We start from the raw sequence: 18,318 nt of genomic DNA on the forward strand, positions 1-18,318 counted from the left end.
TCTTTATAAACTACAGTACTAACTGTGCACACTTAAAATAAATCGCAGTATCCTGTGAAATAAATCACCGAATTCGAACTGTAAACAACAAAAATACAGATTTTCCTGTGAAATCTATTATTTTACCGTAAAAATCCGTGAAATCGACTATTTTAAAGGAGAAAATCCGTGAAATCTACTACAGTCGAAGCTCGTTATAACGACAATTTTTATAGCGACAAATCTCTCTATAACGACATTTTCAACGGTCCCTTCAAATTCTCATACTAATTTTAACTTTTATTGCGACATTTCTCTTTACCGACCGTTCTCTATTTCAGCAATATATGGTTGACACTCTTTATAATGACAATTTCCAATAACAAGTGTGTTTCACTCATACTTGATAACGAAATTGACTCAATATTGTTTGGTGAATAGAGCACAGTGGTTGATTTATATAGCAATAAGTTTTGTCGTATAAAAGTTATTATAAAATGAGTGCGAAGCTACGAAAATCACTAAGCCTGCAAAGTAAATTAGAAATTATAAAAAAGTTCGACGCAGGTGCTAAAAACAAACAATTATCTGTGGAATATGGTGTGCCGCACAATACAATATCATCTATTATGAAAAATAAGGAGCATATTCTGGAAAAGGTAAAAATATTCTGCTACCATGTTATTTCGTTCGGTTCATCTAAAGAAATTATGAATTTCAAGCCAGCAAATTTTCGCTCCACATGAAAAAGTCACGATCGCCCAAATTTATTTTGCAGGAACAAGCGCTGATAATTTTTTGCCAACAAGCAATTGCTTGCAGAATTCCATTGTCCGGCAGAATTATAAAAGAGAAGGCAAGCGAATTGGCACGCAAGCTGAACCAGAATTCGTTTCAAGCGAGCGACGGATGGCTCCAAAAATTTGTAAAGAGGCATGATCTTTCGTACAAAGTAGCAAGCGGTGACAGTGGAGCTGTTAATTCAAACGAGGCGGATTGTTTCAAAACTAAAACCCTACCTACGCTACTTGAAAAGTATAGTCCCAACAACATTTTCAACATGGATGAAACAGGTCTATTTTTCAAATGTGTGCCAAACAAAACATACTTTTTAAAAAATGACAAATGTCATGGTGGCAAACATTCTAAAGAGCGCATTACTGTTGTTGTTGCTACGAACATGGATGGATCTGAAAAATTGGAACTGCTCATAATAGGCAAGAGCGCTAAGCCTAGATGCTTTAAAAATGTTAAAAATCTTCCTGTGACTTACAGAAGTAACTCGAAATCTTGGATGGTGAGTCCAATTTTTGAGGAGTGGGCATTAGCATTGGACTCAAAAATGAGAAATGAAAATCGGGAGATAATTTTGTTTGTCGACAATTGCCCAAGTCACCCAAAAATGCAAACTAAATTGAGAAACATTGAATTACACTTTTTTCCTCCTAATATGACCTCGGTGCTCCAACCCCTCGATCTTGGCATAATCAAATGCCTCAAGGTGCATTACCGCAATAAATTAGTTAAAAAACAACTTGATGCCATGGAAAAACAAGAAGATTATCAAGTAAACTTATTGCAATGTATCAATATGCTTAGCGATGTATGGCACAACAATGTGAAGCAGTCTACTATAGTCAACTGCTTTGTCAAAGCTGGTTTCACAAAACCCTCTATGATTATTCACATAGACGAGATTGATCTCAATGACGAAAATATAGATGGTCACAGCAGCTTTGAAAAACTTTCGGAGTCTGGATTCGAGTCATTTGATGGTAAGGTAATTTTATTTAGTATCTAAACATTTAAGTTAAACATAAAATATTATATTTACAGATTTCGTTACTTTCGATGACGATATATGTTCAAGTGAACTATTGTCTGATGATGACATAATTCAAATAGTTCATGGGGAATCATCAACAAGTTTCGCAAGCAGCACAGACGAGGTAGCAGGAAGGAGCGAAATTGAGTTAACCACTCCTACTGATGCCGACTTATCAAAAGCTTTCGAAGTTAATTATTCAGAACTGATGACCAAGGAAGGCATTGACAAAAATAGCTTCAATTTTTTTTTTGATTTGAAGAAACAACTGTTAAGAAATGAATGAGTGAAACTAATTGGCATTTGAAATCCCTTATATAGTATTGTTATTATTTTTGTTACAACGAACTTAATCCTGAGTGAAATACAATGAAATTGAAGAATGATATTAAAATTTCTACCATTGCTCTTAATAACGACATCGATGTTCTTTATAACGACACATTTTTATAGCGACATCTCCCTATAACGACGGTCCCTTGCGATGTCGTTATAACAAGCTTCGACTGTATTTTACCGTAAAAAAATTCGTGAAACAAACAATTTTACTGTAACCCTGTGAAATACTAACGAACAGTTCGGTAAAAGCATTATTTTCACCGAAGTTCTGTGAAATCGTGTGACAGCCGCTTTGGCAGGCATGAGCTTCCTTTTGTTTCAGTTTTTGCACACCATTATCAAGCAGTGAAAGCTGGCTTAGTGGTAGCAAGCCTGCTTCCTGATTGAAAGGTCGGGAGATCGATTCATTCAATTTCACCGTAATCCGTATTTTTTTAAGTGTGTGGAGTCCTCTTTTGGATAATCCTTTAACACGTACTTCAAGCAAATTTTAAAATATTGAATGTATAAAAAGGGTTGAAATGCTACATATTATAAATTAAGCTCCTTTATACATATTATAAATTAATCCCCTTTATACTTGGCTACACTTTGTCTTCCCTTTGGTATAATTTTACTGAGTGTAGTATTATTCAACCTTTTGGTATATCATTGCATTCTTGTAGTATAAGACTTACGTAGAATAGCTTGTATAAAACGATTTTCTAGTGATGGTAAATAACATGTTCATTGATGAAGTCACAATTTTCACGCATTCGTATATCGTGTAGCAGACAAGATGATAGACTTTGCTCGGGGAAATCAAGGTAATTTCAATTGCAAAAATATTCAGGACCGACCTGGAATCAAAATCGGACTCTTCCAGCATGGTTTTGCTTTGTAGCTGATACCACAAGGCATCATTCGATTTAAAATTTAAAAGCGTCCATACATAGCAATGAAGTGTGGGGAACATGTCTGCTGGAACAAATCAAAATGCTCGCGATCATCTGATTGCTGATTTACTCGTATCTATCGTGCTCGCGAGTAAACAAAGCTAAAGTGATTCGTGAACGGCTGCTCAGAGTCAATGGCACTTTTAGGAAAAAAGACATTTCAACGCCGAGGTTTTTTGGCTACAGGCTGATAGTTTACTGTTGATTTGATGGACATTAAATTCTCGCGTTTAGTATCATACAGGCGTATCTGCAGTGATCGATTTCTCTTCGTCGATTTTCTCTATGGATTAGTACTCAAAATTCAATCGATTTTGGTGACATTTTATGATGCAAAATGACGAAGGACGATAAGTTTTATCTACTGAATCAAAAATAGCATTCGAAAATAGTCAACCGGCCAAGTAGTAAGCTAAAGAGCAAATCGATGAAGAGAAATCGATCATTGCAGTTGCGCCCTTATGATACTAAACGCGAGAATTGATTTGTCTGTAATAAATCACACCTTGTTCGGATACTCGCAAGTAAATGTTCGCGAACTTTTTGCTATTTCTTTTGGTATGTTCTTCCGAGCAGGTGGGTGTGAACTTACAATAAGTTTGTTCCGAGTTTGTCATGCTTGTTTTGCATTAGTTTACACTCGTGAGGTGCTTCGTGATGCGTACATTTCCACCACTGCGCATATAATGGGTCCTTTTGAAGACAATCAAATGATACTATACAAAGTTTTTGAATTCATAAATTGTCATTAAGCAAGGTACTCAAAGCATGCTTCAACTTTAGTTCAAAAAGGGCGGAGTGTATCTCGAAGCAAATATTCCAAAAGAAAACCTAAAGCAAAAATATGTGCCTTTAAATGTGTAGATGACAAAACATATCTAGTTTGCACATAGCTTTGGGTAAGTTTGCTAATATCCCTATAGTGTCATATTCTCACACGGATTAGCTCATCAGTATCCATATCTAATGATCCGTTAAAATGGTTCACTAATCCAACATCTCACTCGCCGGAGCGCCCACAGCCATGCCAAATCGCAATGATTCGCAATTTACTCATTTTCCTCAATTCTCGAAAACTTATTCATACAGACTCAAGTCAAAAAAGTATACAAACTTACTTTATCGATCCTACGTGTTAGGCAGGCGGAATTCTACACGTACCGCTCTGTACCAACTCAACTTTTCACTATTAGAACGTTTAATTTCCGGGTTTACAAAACGACGAAAGTAAGATTTTCAACTTTCGCAACCTAACCACTACTTTCGCCGACCCGCTGTATGGAGAGACAAAGTGACTTAACCACGAATCAAAACAAAACACTACTTGAGCCGATTTTACACTGATAGAAAAACGTCGAAAGTAACTTGATGAAACGGCTTATCATTTTGTATAATTATTTTTTTTGGGAAATAATAGAAACTACGTAGTTTTTGAACGCGAGCTGATTGTATGCTAAATTTAAGTGGTGTACACTGCGAAAAAATGTTGAAAAGGTGATTCATTTTAAAACAGTTTTAGAAGACAGGTTATGATTCTTCTGAATTAATTTTCTCAAAACCGTATGAAAGTTACTTACGTCGATTTGAAAAAGTAATCGAGAATTGTTCATTGTTTTCGACAGTCAAAGCCACGATCTGTTGCCGCATCCATGTCCAAATCGTTTAACTGTAACAGGTGCCGCAAATTGAGTATCATTTTCCGGCCCCATCGGATGGGAAGGAGAGGTAAATGAAGTTGTACACACCATTTAGTACCCGAGAGGCAATAAACAAGTGCATGAATTTCATTTCTTGAGACCCTCAAGGGAGAGAGAGAGCGGGAGGAAGACCTCGATGTTTACAAATCCGTAACATGATGCGGTGAAGGCGCGCAGATTAGACTCAAAGCGCTACAAATTTCACGGTTGCCCGCCATGTTTGGCGGGATGAAGGCAAAAAAAGTGAGTTGTACTACATCGTCTCATCCGCGTGGCAGTCAGTGGAAGACATCGGCGTCGTCTCGTGCCATGTTTGCGGTAGGGTGATTCAAATTACAAAAAAAATTGAAAATTTAATCTACCATACCATTTTCACAACCAATGAAAATGGAATTATGATTGTAGTACATTTCTTGAATGACTAATCATCTCTGAATCTAACCTTACATATTATTCAAACCATAGAGAAAAAACATTCCAGCGGGTAAAATGAAAGATATTTATAAACTAATGTGAAATTTATTTAAGATTTCTAGAAAAACCCAAACCAAATTAGCATAAAACAAGTTTGTTATTTTAACAACATTCTCCATAGAAACGAGATTAACAATGTTTTGTGATGATGAACATTTTTCAAAGTTTCTTCATAGTAATTGCCACCAAAAAAAGCTTGAAATTCCACTGAATACTATTTCTATGATAAGGATGATATAGAAGATATGGGAGATTGAATTTTCAAACATTTTTTTAATTTTGAATTGCTTTATTGTACCAGTGCAGAATGTACGGTTTGAGTTTTTTTTTTTTCTTATATTTTTTCGAATCCTCACCAAAATGACTGAACATTTTACAGCACGCTACTTCCATCATAAAGATTACAAGAAATATATGGGAGATAAAATTTTGTGGGTTTTTAACCCACCCTAGTGTTCAGCTCCTTTGCGGCGCGCAGATGTTGGCGTGCTTAAAAAGCACGAACGCGATTGCGAACCGAGAGTAATTACCGCAATAAATTATCGATTAGCATCGCCATCATCATCCTCATCCAGCGAAGCGTGAGCGCATCGCGATGGATTTAGGAGTTTTGTTTTGACGCGCGCGAGCTACAAATTGTGGAGGCGGACCGGACATGCACGTAAACAGGGCTGGCAACGAGGTGGATGGATGTAAAACTCAAATTAGATTGTTCTAACTGCTTCAGGCGTCTGGATTAGATCCTGTGATCTCTGCAAGGTACAATACATCTTTCTTAGCCAATTTGGAACGAACTATTATTATTACTTTAATATATTTGCCTCAAATCTATATTGTGTGGGAATACTCATAGAATCATAGGCGTAGACAGCAGAGCGTTTTTTCTCATTTCCATCTGTTGTGACCTCCGGAAATAGCGTTCTGGTAAATTATCCGAGGCGTATTACCTTTGCCAGTTCCACAAATCGAGTCGTTCCTCTAGTTTAAGAGTGGGTAGTATTCACGGGCTCAAAAGCTTTCACTGGGAGACTTTCTTCTAGCAGTTAGTTACTGCAGCAACCACACACAGCTTTTCGAGCAGTTCTACTTTATTCACTTCATACACACTCTTTACATTTACACATTTTATTGGACTATTAACGCAACACTTTATTTTAACGTTCTTAAACTATACATATATTCTACAAACTACTTCTTACAAATCGGTGACCGGGTGCGCTATACAATTAAACAACTAACAATCTAAAATGGATGATGCGGCTTTTATATTATCACGATTGACGAAAAGAAACGGTCGCTTCGTAATCTTTCGGACGTCGGCAATTTTCGGAAGCTTTCTAACTAGAATTCAGCCTAGGTTACACTTTTGCTTCTAGTACTTCAATCACCCTAATTCGCCTACCATAGCCTTTTTCGTCCAACATAGCCGGCCACCTAAATTTGAAAGCTCAAATTTACCTAAACAGAACGCCATAATGGAAGATGATTTGCAAAGCATCAGTTCCATCAAATTAATGCAATTTTCGACGGTAATTATTAATTATTTCCTTATCTTTTTAGCATTTCAGGTTTCTGGTGAGTCGGCAAATGGTGGCTGGTCGAAAGGAAGTGGAAATATTCGGGAAATTGGTCGTTTATAGAGTCCGCTGGAAGTCTTCAATGTCACGACGCGTACCACATCATCCGCTCCGGGATGTATTTGTTCGATGCGTGCAAGAGGCCAAGACACAGAAGGTTTTCCATCTTCCTGAACCAAAACAATTTGCCCGACGTGGATATCTGTTGGAGACATTGATTTTTCGCGCTGACGGTTTAGTTCCGTAAGGTATTCTTTCCGCCACCGGTCCCAATGCTGCTGGATCAATTTCTGTAGCTGTTGGTAATGAGTTAGCCTGTTGCTAGGAATATTGCTGTAGTTCGGTTCCGGAAGGCTGATAAGCGGCGATCCGGTGATGAAATGGCCAGGAGTTAGAACATCCACTTCTGTAGGATCGCCTGGACAGTGTTGTGAGAGGGCGGCTATTCATGTTAGCCTCGATTTGAGCGAGTACAGTGGCGTAATCTTCGAAGGAGAGCTGGGTACTACCCAACGTTTTCGCCAATGATGTTTTAGCCGTTTTTACTGCTGCCTCCCATAAGCCACCGAACGAAGGTGCTCTTGGTGGAATGAAGTGCCATTGGATTTTATGCATGGCGCATTCTTTGCGGATGGCTTCTCTGGTGCGTTTTGCTTCAAACAAGCGATACAGCTCGGCTAGCGTGTTATTTGCACCTTGGAAATTCGTACCGTTATCCGAATGGATTTCGGCAGGCATGCCGTGATGTGCGATGAACCGTCGTAATGCTGCTATGAAAGCATCGGTGGAGAGGTCACACACCAGTTCAAGATGTACGGCCTTGGTTGCAAAACAAACAAAGACAGCAATGAACGCTTTTCGGGAAGCTGCTCGTCGATGCACAGGTTTGATGTAAACGGGGCCACAGTAATCTACTCCGACCACAGTGAAGGCTCTACTTGGGGTGGTACGAGGCTTTGGCAACTGGCCGACAGGTTGATTAACGGGGACAGGATTATGGCGGAAGCATTGCGGACACTTGCGACACACATAATTAGCGACAGTTTTTCCATTTATCGGCCAGTACTCTTGCTGCATCGTAGCGAGCGTCATGCGAGGACCGGAGTGCATACAGAGTTCGTGATAATGTCTTGTAATGAGGCGTGTGAGTGGGTGGATTTTTGGTAGAAGCATAGGGTGCTTGGTGCGAAAATTCTCTGAGGAGTGTTCAAGGCGCCCACCGAGCCGGATGATACCCTTCTCGTCGAGGAAAGGACCAAGCAATCTTAATGATGATTTACTGGAAACAAATCGACTATGGGCTAGGTCCTTCAATTCTTGAGCGAACATTTCTTGTTGAGCGATCTTCGTTAGAGTTGTCTTGGCATTCTCCAGTTCTTCTACCGTGACGAATGAGTTAGGTTTGATATTTGGTTTGCGGCGACAGCGGTTCCCAAAGCGAAGGATCAAAGCAGTGATCCGAACTAATCGCCAGAAGGATGCATAACGAAAAAAAAGGAAGCAATGCTCTATTGGCTGTTGAGCTATGAGTGCGACCTTTCGACGCTCTAGCAGATCTTCAGGTGGTGTTTCTATCGGTCGTTCAGGCCATTTTTCTTCATTTTGTGCAAGCCAAGCCGGCCCATGGCGCCAAATATTGGTGATGATAAATTCCTGCGGTAGCATACCACGAGACACAAGGTCCGCCGGGTTGTCGATCCCTTTTACATGTTTCCAACTATGGCCATGGGTTAATCGTTGAATCTCCGAAGTCCGATTTCCAATAAAGGTCTGCCAACTGTTGGGTGGTGCGCGAATCCAGTGGAGTGTGACCGTCGAATCTGACCAGAACCGACAAGGAATTCCCTCCATCCGCAGCGCTGCTGAAATCTTGGCATAGAGTTTTGCCCCCAGTAGTGCAGCACAGAGCTCCAGTCGCGGCAAGCTAAGCCGTTTGAGTGGGGCTACCCGTGATTTTGCCGCAATGAGCTCGATGTTAATTTTTCCTTCCTTATCGGTTGAACGTGCATAAACGCAAGCACCGTACCCAACTTCGGATGCATCACTGAAGACGTGAAATTGTACGGAGCTTGAATCGGATGCGAAGATGAATCGTGAAACCTTATAGCCTTCCAAAAGTGGCAGCTGTGCTGCAAAATCTTCCCATTTGTCAACAATGTCCTCTGGTATTGGATCGTCCCAGTCCACTGCAGCCAGCCATAGATGTTGCATCCGGATTTTTGCCCAAGCCACGACGGGTGAAACTAGTCCTAGAGGGTCGTACAGCTTGGCAATTGCAGAAAAGACCTTTCGCTTCGTCCAACCGCCGTCGATAGTGAATGGTTGTACCTCAATGCATAGTTGGTCTGATGCTGTTTCCCACCCCACTCCTAGCGTTTTGATTTTATGCTCCGATTCGAAGTGCAGGGTTTTTTCTCCTCCGAGTGATTCGATTGGTAGATTTTGCAGTACTTGCGGTTTGTTCGAGGACCATTTTCGAAGTTCGAGACCTCCTTCTGCTAGCAGAGCTTGAACTTCCTTTTGAAGCAGTGTGGCGTCTTCTAACGTATCCGCCCCTGATAAGAAATCATCCATGTAGAAATCTTCAAGTACGGCGTTGGCAGCTAATTTGTATTTCGAGCCCGAATCCAAAGCCACCTGTTTCAACACTCGAGTGGCGAGAAACGATGAAGGTGATAGACCATAAGTGACTGTTTGCAATTCATAGACTCGAATCGGCTCCGATGGATTGAATCGCCAGAGAATCCTTTGGAGTGGTTTGTCGTCGTCGTGGACCAAGATCTGTCGATACATTTTGGCGACATCTGCTACTAATGCAACGGCGTGTTTGCGGAATCGCAACATTAAATCCAGCAGTTCGTCTTGAATCGTAGGTCCGGTCAACAAGGCTTCGTTGAGCGAATGATTCGTCGACGTTTTAGCAGATCCATCAAAAACTACTCGGACCTTCGTAGTGGAGCTAGCTTCCTTAAAGACCGGGTGGTGAGGAAGATAGCAGACTGTTTTGCCTTGATCCAAACGGGAATCGTCAACCTCGCCGATGCATCGCATATGACCTAACTCGATATACTCCCTCATGAAGTCGCAATACTGGGCTTGCAGATTTGGATCGCGCTCCAACCGTCGCTCTGTTTGATAAAATCGATGTTGCGCTGTCTGCTTCGATTCGCCGACCATGCTATTGAAATCCATGCGTTTGGGATATTGCACGACGTATCTGCCTGTGTCGTCACGAGAAACTGTGTTGGCAAAATGCGCCTCACAATCTTCTTCTTCCTGAGACCGTGGGGATTTTATCGTTAGTTCTTCCACCACCCAAAATCTTTCAATTGCCTTGTCTAGTGGTTCCATTATAGCGACGTGACAACTGACTCGTGATTGTTCCTCAGTGCATTTAGTCTCACCGGCTGCCACCCATCCGAATACCGTATTGACAAATACTGGAAGCGTATCGTCGACCTTACGAACCTGCAGCCGGCCACCGTCGCGTATATGAAATTCGTAAAAATATTGTGCGCCTAAAACCAGATCTATCGGACCGGAGACATTGAATTCAGGATCAGCAAGAGCCATACTGGATGGGATTTTCCAACGAGCTATCGAAATCGATACAGAAGGTTGATCGTCAGTGATCTGTTCCAAGACCAGAAAATCCATGGGCGTTGAAAAGTTCTGCACACGAGAGGTGATAGTGGTAGAGACTGTATAAGCTGTGCGACTCCGTGATCGTCCGATCCCAGTAATTTCCACTTTTTTGTCTCGCCGTGGCAACTGAAGCAGTTCGCAAAGATTTTCAGACATAAGATTAGCTTGAGACCCAGAATCCAGAAGCGCCCTTGCGTGATGTGTCCTTCCATGAGCGTCCTTGACATTCAACAATACGGTAAGAAGAAACAGGTGTGACCTTGGCTGCTCCATCGCCACGTGAGAAGAAAGTAAAGCCATCGAACTAGAAATCGAGTTACCAGAGTTCGAGACACCGCCGATAATCGTTGGAGCAGAAATGTTCGCATTTTCATCCGCAACTGGAGTGGGGTTGGGAGTAGAAGTTGAACCTGACCCAGGGAACCCGGGATGCAACAAAGAATGATGCTTCTTCGAACACGTTTTGCATCGAAATTTTGAAGGACAATCTCGTGCTAAATGATTCCGGCCCATACAGTTGCTGCAGAGTCGTTTGGAGTTTGTAAGTTGGAGACGTTTGTCTACAGGAAGCTTGGCAAAGGTTGGGCACCGTGTTATCCAGTGTTTTTCACTACACGCGAAGCAATTAGGTGGTGATGATGAAACTTCAGTCGCCGAGTTGACTGAAACCTTCGTGGGACGAACCTTACTGACACTGGAAGACGTCGTTGTTGAAAAGATGTGTTGATCGACCGAAACCGCATCCAACACCCTGGTTTGCTTTTTTAGAAATTCGACCAATAACCCAAACGAGGGTTCCTTGTCTGGCATGACAGTTTCCTCCCACCGTTTTTGAGTAACTTCGTCCAACTTTGAGACCATCAAGTGGACTAGCATCACACCCCAACCATTCGTCTTTTCTCCTAATTGATCCAAAATCTTTGTGTTACGCTCGAAACAATCGATAAGCTCATGCAAGACCGCCGCTGATTCCTTTTTCATTTTAGGGTACTCGAAAAGAGCATTCAGGTGACGTTTCTTGAGGAGGTAGTTGTTGGAGAACCGCTCAACCAAAACATCCCAAGCAACCCTATAATTGGCCTCAGTCATCGAATAAGGATCGATCAATTTCAGAGCATCACCCCTCAAAGATGCACGCAAGTAGTGAAACTTCTGTATGTCGGTTAGTTCAGCCGAGGAGTCGATTAACGCTACGTAGGTGTCACGGAATGGAAGCCAGTTTTGGTAGTTGCCGTCAAATTCTGGCAAGCTAATTTGAGGAAGTCGTACGGACGCTTGAACATTAGGTATTGGATTTGTGTGTGCAATGGAAGTGCTTGGTGTCGCATGCATTTGTAATTTTCTCGCCAATCCTGCCCTTACCTCAAAATATTTCTCTTCGAATTCAGCCCGCAACTGTTTGTGCTCCGGTATACTGTCTTCGTTGTCTTCCATGCCTTCGAGATCATTCTGGAGGTCCTCAAATTCTTCCCATTTTTGCTCGAGTTTCTCAAGACGAATTTTTACTGCCTGCTCATCGAACTCCTTTGTGCTTTTCAGGAAGTGTGCGACCCGCTGTAGAAATTCGATGATACTGTCCCGATTGCGTACGAGACCCTTGTACTTCCTCAACGTCGACATGTTGATTACTCCGACCAGATGTAGAGAAAGCAAGTTACACCAGTGAGCAACTGTAAAAAATACGCCCAGCGAAGCACCTTCCAGACAAGAATGTAATTTGATGGACAGGAACTCACCTGGTGAGCCTGTCAAACAGGCCTTGTATCAAATCGTTACTCCGACCAGATGTAGCAACTGTAAAAAATATGCCCAGCGAAGCACCTTCCAGATAAGAATGTAATTTGATGGACAGGAACTCACCTGGTGAGCCTGTCAAATCAGGCCTTGTATTAAATCGTGGTCTCTGGAGTGCGCAGCGACAGTGTAAGGCGTATGCGTATAGAATCTTCCTCAAAGAACCCTCATCAACGGTTCAGAGTCAACCAGATGTAATAAAGCGATGATGGATGACGTCACACAGTCGTGTCCAAGCGTGAATGCACTGTTCTGTTAAACAACACCAAGAGAAGCACCTTCCAACGGATAATTGTGATGCTTAGACAGAGACTCACCTGTTGAGCCTGTCTAACAGGCCTTTTATTCAATTACCGTTGGTCCACCTTTGTCTCCCGTGTGTGTAGTGAAGTATTGGCCTTTGCGCGCTTTAGCCGGTCCAAACCCTTCCGAGTCCAACGTTTTTCCGAATTGGAAGGGGGAATATTGAAAAATCCGGCCACCGTAGACTCCGTCGAAGTAGTTAGATAGATAGAACCAAGAAATGACCAGGTAGGGATGAAACGAAATAAAGAATAGTTGGACAGGTCCTCACCTTGTAGGCCTGTCTCACAAGCCTTGAATAAATTCTCAATCCCTTTATGAATCCGATTATAAGATTGCCCTTATGGTTGCGTTGAATAGTCCATGCGCATGAAATTCGTGATGGCAGCGCCCAGTGGACTCACGTGTACGATGACCGTTATGGCGCGCTTTCCTTTTTGTTGAGTAGGAATGGCGCCAATCCAATTGTCCGTCGACTCAATGGCGTCGGTGTGTTCCAGAGAAACGCTATCCTGGTCACGGCACCAATGTTGTGACCTCCGGAAATAGCGTTCTGGTAAATTATCCGAGGCGTATTACCTTTGCCAGTTCCACAAATCGAGTCGTTCCTCTAGTTTAAGAGTGGGTAGTATTCACGGGCTCAAAAGCTTTCACTGGGAGACTTTCTTCTAGCAGTTAGTTACTGCAGCAACCACACACAGCTTTTCGAGCAGTTCTACTTTATTCACTTCATACACACTCTTTACATTTACACATTTTATTGGACTATTAACGCAACACTTTATTTTAACGTTCTTAAACTATACATATATTCTACAAACTACTTCTTACAAATCGGTGACCGGGTGCGCTATACAATTAAACAACTAACAATCTAAAATGGATGATGCGGCTTTTATATTATCACGATTGACGAAAAGAAACGGTCGCTTCGTAATCTTTCGGACGTCGGCAATTTTCGGAAGCTTTCTAACTAGAATTCAGCCTAGGTTACACTTTTGCTTCTAGTACTTCAATCACCCTAATTCGCCTACCATAGCCTTTTTCGTCCAACACCATCTACGATTTCATACACGGTAAAAAATAAGCACCATGCTATCAATAGTTCTGCACTTGGATTTGCACTACTGTTGAATCTTAACAAAATCAAGGTAACAGCACTTGAATTCCACATTACATGTTTTGATTTGAAATAAAAAAAAAGTTAAAATAAACATTTTCGCCTGACCCAGATTCGAACCACCAATCTTCGGAGTGCAAGTCTAGTGTCTTACCTCGACACCAACTCGCATCTGTTGAAAGGGGTTGAATTCATCTCAATCAATTTCTACAACGAGCTGTCAATGATTGCTTTTACACAAAAGACATGATGTTCAAAATCAACGACTTTTCACTTCAGAGTCTAGTTCTAGAGACAGTAGAGCAAATCCAAAGTTAGAACTCTTCAAATCATGGTGATTGGTGTTTTGAATTGAGTCAAGTTATCAATCTATTCAATCGAACGTGCTGATTTTTTACCGTGTACTTATGGGATCTCCAGCTGGGAACACAATCTTCAATGTTGTCTTTTTTATAATGGCTTTTCGTCCTCGGCGAACTCGTCACTTTTTTTTTTGTATATATATAAAACCCAATGGAACAATTCGAGATATGGAGATATCGAGATAAGGAGGATATCGAGATATGGAGAGAGCAAATATATGCAGACTGGAGGGACCGAAGAAATCATCGACATAGAGATAGATATCGTTATATAGAACATCGAGATGTCGAGAGTCGACTGTAGCACTTTTAATTGTCCTGCGTGTTGGTATAGTACTATTATACTGCTGACATGCCTCATATTAGCCGTATAGTAAACCTATAAGCCCGAAAAGACGAATTAGTGGGCTAGTGGTTAATTGGGAAGCTCCAAACCTAGGGGCACTATTGGTCATGGGCTGTTTATCATGCCAGTAAAGTCATACACCTACCCCCAATGGTGAATAAACGAGAAAAATGGGTTTTATCATCGCTCTCTCTCGCTTCATCACCGCTTGCGATTCATTGTAATGATCTGTACAGATGCAGATCACGGTAAAAAATAAGCACCATGCTATCAATAGTTCTGCACTTGGATTTGCACTACTGTTGAATCTTAACAAAATCAAGGTAACAGCACTTGAATTCCACATTACATGTTTTGATTTGAAATAAAAAAAAAAGTTAAAATAAACATTTTCGCCTGACCCAGATTCGAACCACCAATCTTCGGAGTGCAAGTCTAGTGTCTTACCTCGACACCAACTCGCATCTGTTGAAAGGGGTTGAATTCATCTCAATCAATTTCTACAACGAGCTGTCAATGATTGCTTTTACACAAAAGACATGATGTTCAAAATCAACGACTTTTCACTTCAGAGTCTAGTTCTAGAGACAGTAGAGCAAATCCAAAGTTAGAACTCTTCAAATCATGGTGATTGGTGTTTTGAATTGAGTCAAGTTATCAATCTATTCAATCGAACGTGCTGATTTTTTACCGTGTCGGAATCAATCAATTCTGCAATGGATTGATGCACGAGTTCACTAATTTGAGCGGTGCCGAATTCACTGGTTTCCATGGTTACAAAAATAACACGGCACCGCTAAAACTTCAAATAGTGAACACGTGCATAGGTCCATGGACCGATGCACGAGTTCATTATTTGACGTTCGAGCGGTGTCGTGTTATTGACAATTCGAGAGACAATTAGAAGTTCGGCAGTCAAAACTTTGGCGAAGTTCGGCGTCGGCATTCTAATTTAGTGCTTCGCCGACACATAAGGATTGGCTTTGTCGGCGTAGCACTTCGTTAGAATGCTGACGGCGAACTTTTGTTGGTGATATTTCAATTTCTCTTATGAGCTTCGATCAAAAGTTAATCTGAATGCACAATATTTACGTGACCATGGAAACGAGTGAATTTGGCACCGCTCAAACGTCAAATAAATGAACTCGTGGATTGGTATATGAAACTCTATCCTATGAAAGACGAGAATTCTCCCCATTATATTGAGGTAGGACGGGGTAAGCGGATACAGAAAAATCTAATGCTAACTTCATCTTGCTATTAACCCTCAAAATCCCGAAACGAACCTTGAATTTTTGAATGACCACAATTCAGAGACTAATAGATCAATTAATTTGAAATAAATTTTGAAGTAAATGCGGTTATTTGGTCTTGCAATCTTTGTGTGAGACATCCTTCCTGACCCCTCCCCCTTCTCTTGGTAGCGGAAAAAGCGTGGACAGGAGGGGATATCTAAACATCCAAATGAGCTAGAAGGTTGGTGTCTTTGGCAAAGTTATTCAGCAGATCAAAAACTATCCGACGATGAAAAATCTGATTGAGAATTCATCCGTTAGGTGGCACTGATGACAAATTTTATTCAACCATCTGTATCTCAAGATCCCTATCAGCTAGAAGGTTGGTGTTTTCGGCATATCTGTTCAGCAGTTCAAGGACTATCTGGCAGTGAAGAGCCTGATTGGAAAATCATCCGCTTGGTGGCACTGTTCAGAAGATCGAGGGCTATCTGGCGGTGATGAAACTGATTGAGAATTTTTTCGCTAGGTGGCGCTAGTGACAAATTTTCTTCAATTGTCTTCGGCAAAGCTGTTCAGATATTTAAGAACAATCTAACGGTGAAGAGTCTGATTATGAATTTTCCCGCTAGGTGGCGCTAGTGACAATTTTTTTTTTCAATTGCCCGTATCTCAAGATCCTTAACAGCTAGAAGGTTGATGTCTTCGGCATATCTGTTCAGCAGTTCAAGGACTATCTGGCAGTGAAGAGCCTGATTGGAAAATCATCCGCTTGGTGGCACTAGAAAAAACAAATCTTCAATCTTCTCTACTTCAAGAGTCTTATCAGCAAGAAGGTGTCTTCGGGAAAGTAATTCACCAGATTGAACGCTATCTGGGGGTATAGGGCCAGAATGAGAATTTAATCAATAGGTGGCGTTAGTAACAGATTTTCTTGAATTGTGTGTATCTTAAGAACCTTGAAAGCAAGAAGATTAGCGTTTCGGAAGAGATGTTCAGCATATGAAGGACTATGTGACGGCGAACAGTCCGATTGAGAATACATCCGCTAGGTGGCGCTAGTAAAAAGAAATGTACAATCTTCTCTACTTCAAGGTTCTCAACTGCTAAAAAACTGCTATCATAAGATCCTTATCAGCTAGAAGGTTGGTGTCCTCGGCAAGGCTGTTCAGCTTATAAGGGCTAACTGGTGGCGATTCGAAATTCTTGAGATACAGGCAATTGAAGAAAATGTATTACTAGCTTCATTACGAGTAGATGGTTCAAGTGGTAGGTAGTTGTTAAACTTCCACTCGGCTGATTAGCCGTAAACCACGATTCATAATTAAAAAAACAAGTATTTATCGAGCAACGGACTCATGTTCCGTAACCGGTCGTTTGAGAACGTCGCGACCCATTGGAAGCCCACACAATAGAAACCTCAGCCAGCGCAGTTGCTGGCTAGTGTAGTGTGCTATTTCAATACCTAAAAATACAATGCGCTCTCGGGCTAGGCATTGGCTATATATAGAAAGCGTTGTGTTTGATTGGGCATCTAATTCTTCCACTTGTATGGCAACCCCAATCCCACCTAATGCATTTGACAGTAGCCGCATTGAACTACATTTGAGTATCCAACGATTTCTAAGAACATGTTGGATTGGAAAAGATGGCGGCGGCGCATACTGTTGAATTCTTCCGAAAGAGGTGCACTTTGTGAAAAAGAACCACGTGATTATTGAACTGAAATCGAATTCAGATTAACTTCTGCGTTCATGAGTCCTCTCATGGCGTAGGGGTAACGCGCCCTAACTAGAGATCAGAGAATCGTGAGTTCGCCCTAACTAGAGATCAGGGAACTCGTGAGTGTTTATATGTATCGCAACAGAATGGTTATGCTCTTGCTGTTAGTACTAATAGATTTCCATTCATTGAAAACACAAGCGGAATATTAGCGATTGAATTATTTAACATTTTTTTCAATCATTCACCTTGGGATGGCTGCCCGAAAACGATCATAGTGGAGACACAAAAACATTCAAGAAGTGTGTGAGCCGTTGGCAGCGCAACGCTTGATGGTATTGATGCTGCTGCTGCTTTGTGTTTTGGTTGACTGGCAGAATCAATGAACTGTGGTAAATTGTGGTCACAGTTCCCAAGCCTGTGCTGAACAGCCTTGCCGAAGAGAATAATCGTCTAGCTGAAGAGAATGTTAAGATATAGAAAATTGAAGAAAATTTGTTACTAGCGCCACCTAGTGGATACAGAGTGCTTCGTGAAGCCCAAGCAGGACAGTTCGGTTTTGCATCGTCCGATAGATTTTGCTCACGGTTTCGCGCGTGTTTTCGTCGCCGGAGATTTATTTTTCTCCTGTTTTGGAGCGTCTTGCTGGGTAGTGCTTCGTGAAGCCCAAGCCGGACGGTTCGGTTTTGCGTCGTCCGATAGATTTTGCTCACGGTTTCGCACGTGTTTTCGTCGCCGGAGATTTTTTTTGTTCTCCTGTTTTGAAGCGTCTTGCTGGGTAGTGCTTCGTGAAGCCCAAGCAGGACAGTTTGGTTTTGCGTCGTCTGATAGATTTTGCTCACAGTTTCGCGCGTGTTTTCGTCGCCGGAGATTTTTTTTTCTCCTGTTTTGGAGCGTCTTGCTGGATAGTGCTTCGTGAAGCCCAAGCAGGACGGTTCGATTTTGCGTCGGCAGATAGGTTTTGC

The 18,318-nt window shown here is 41.6% G+C and overlaps 1 protein-coding gene and 1 long non-coding RNA gene across 3 annotated transcripts in view; both read left to right on the forward strand.

Annotated features, from left to right (window-relative positions):
* Positions 1–18,318, forward strand: part of LOC5572327 (angiopoietin-2) — a 541,823-nt gene that overhangs the window by 253,846 nt on the left and 269,659 nt on the right. The window lies entirely within an intron of this gene.
* LOC110676826 lies at positions 6,487–12,508 on the forward strand. Its single transcript, XR_002500757.1, has 2 exons — positions 6,487–6,778; positions 12,011–12,508. It is a non-coding gene; the product is annotated as an uncharacterized LOC110676826 (long non-coding RNA).

This window comes from Aedes aegypti, chromosome 2 (assembly GCF_002204515.2).
Source record: "Aedes aegypti strain LVP_AGWG chromosome 2, AaegL5.0 Primary Assembly, whole genome shotgun sequence".
In the NCBI taxonomy this organism is placed as follows: domain Eukaryota; kingdom Metazoa; phylum Arthropoda; class Insecta; order Diptera; family Culicidae; genus Aedes; species Aedes aegypti.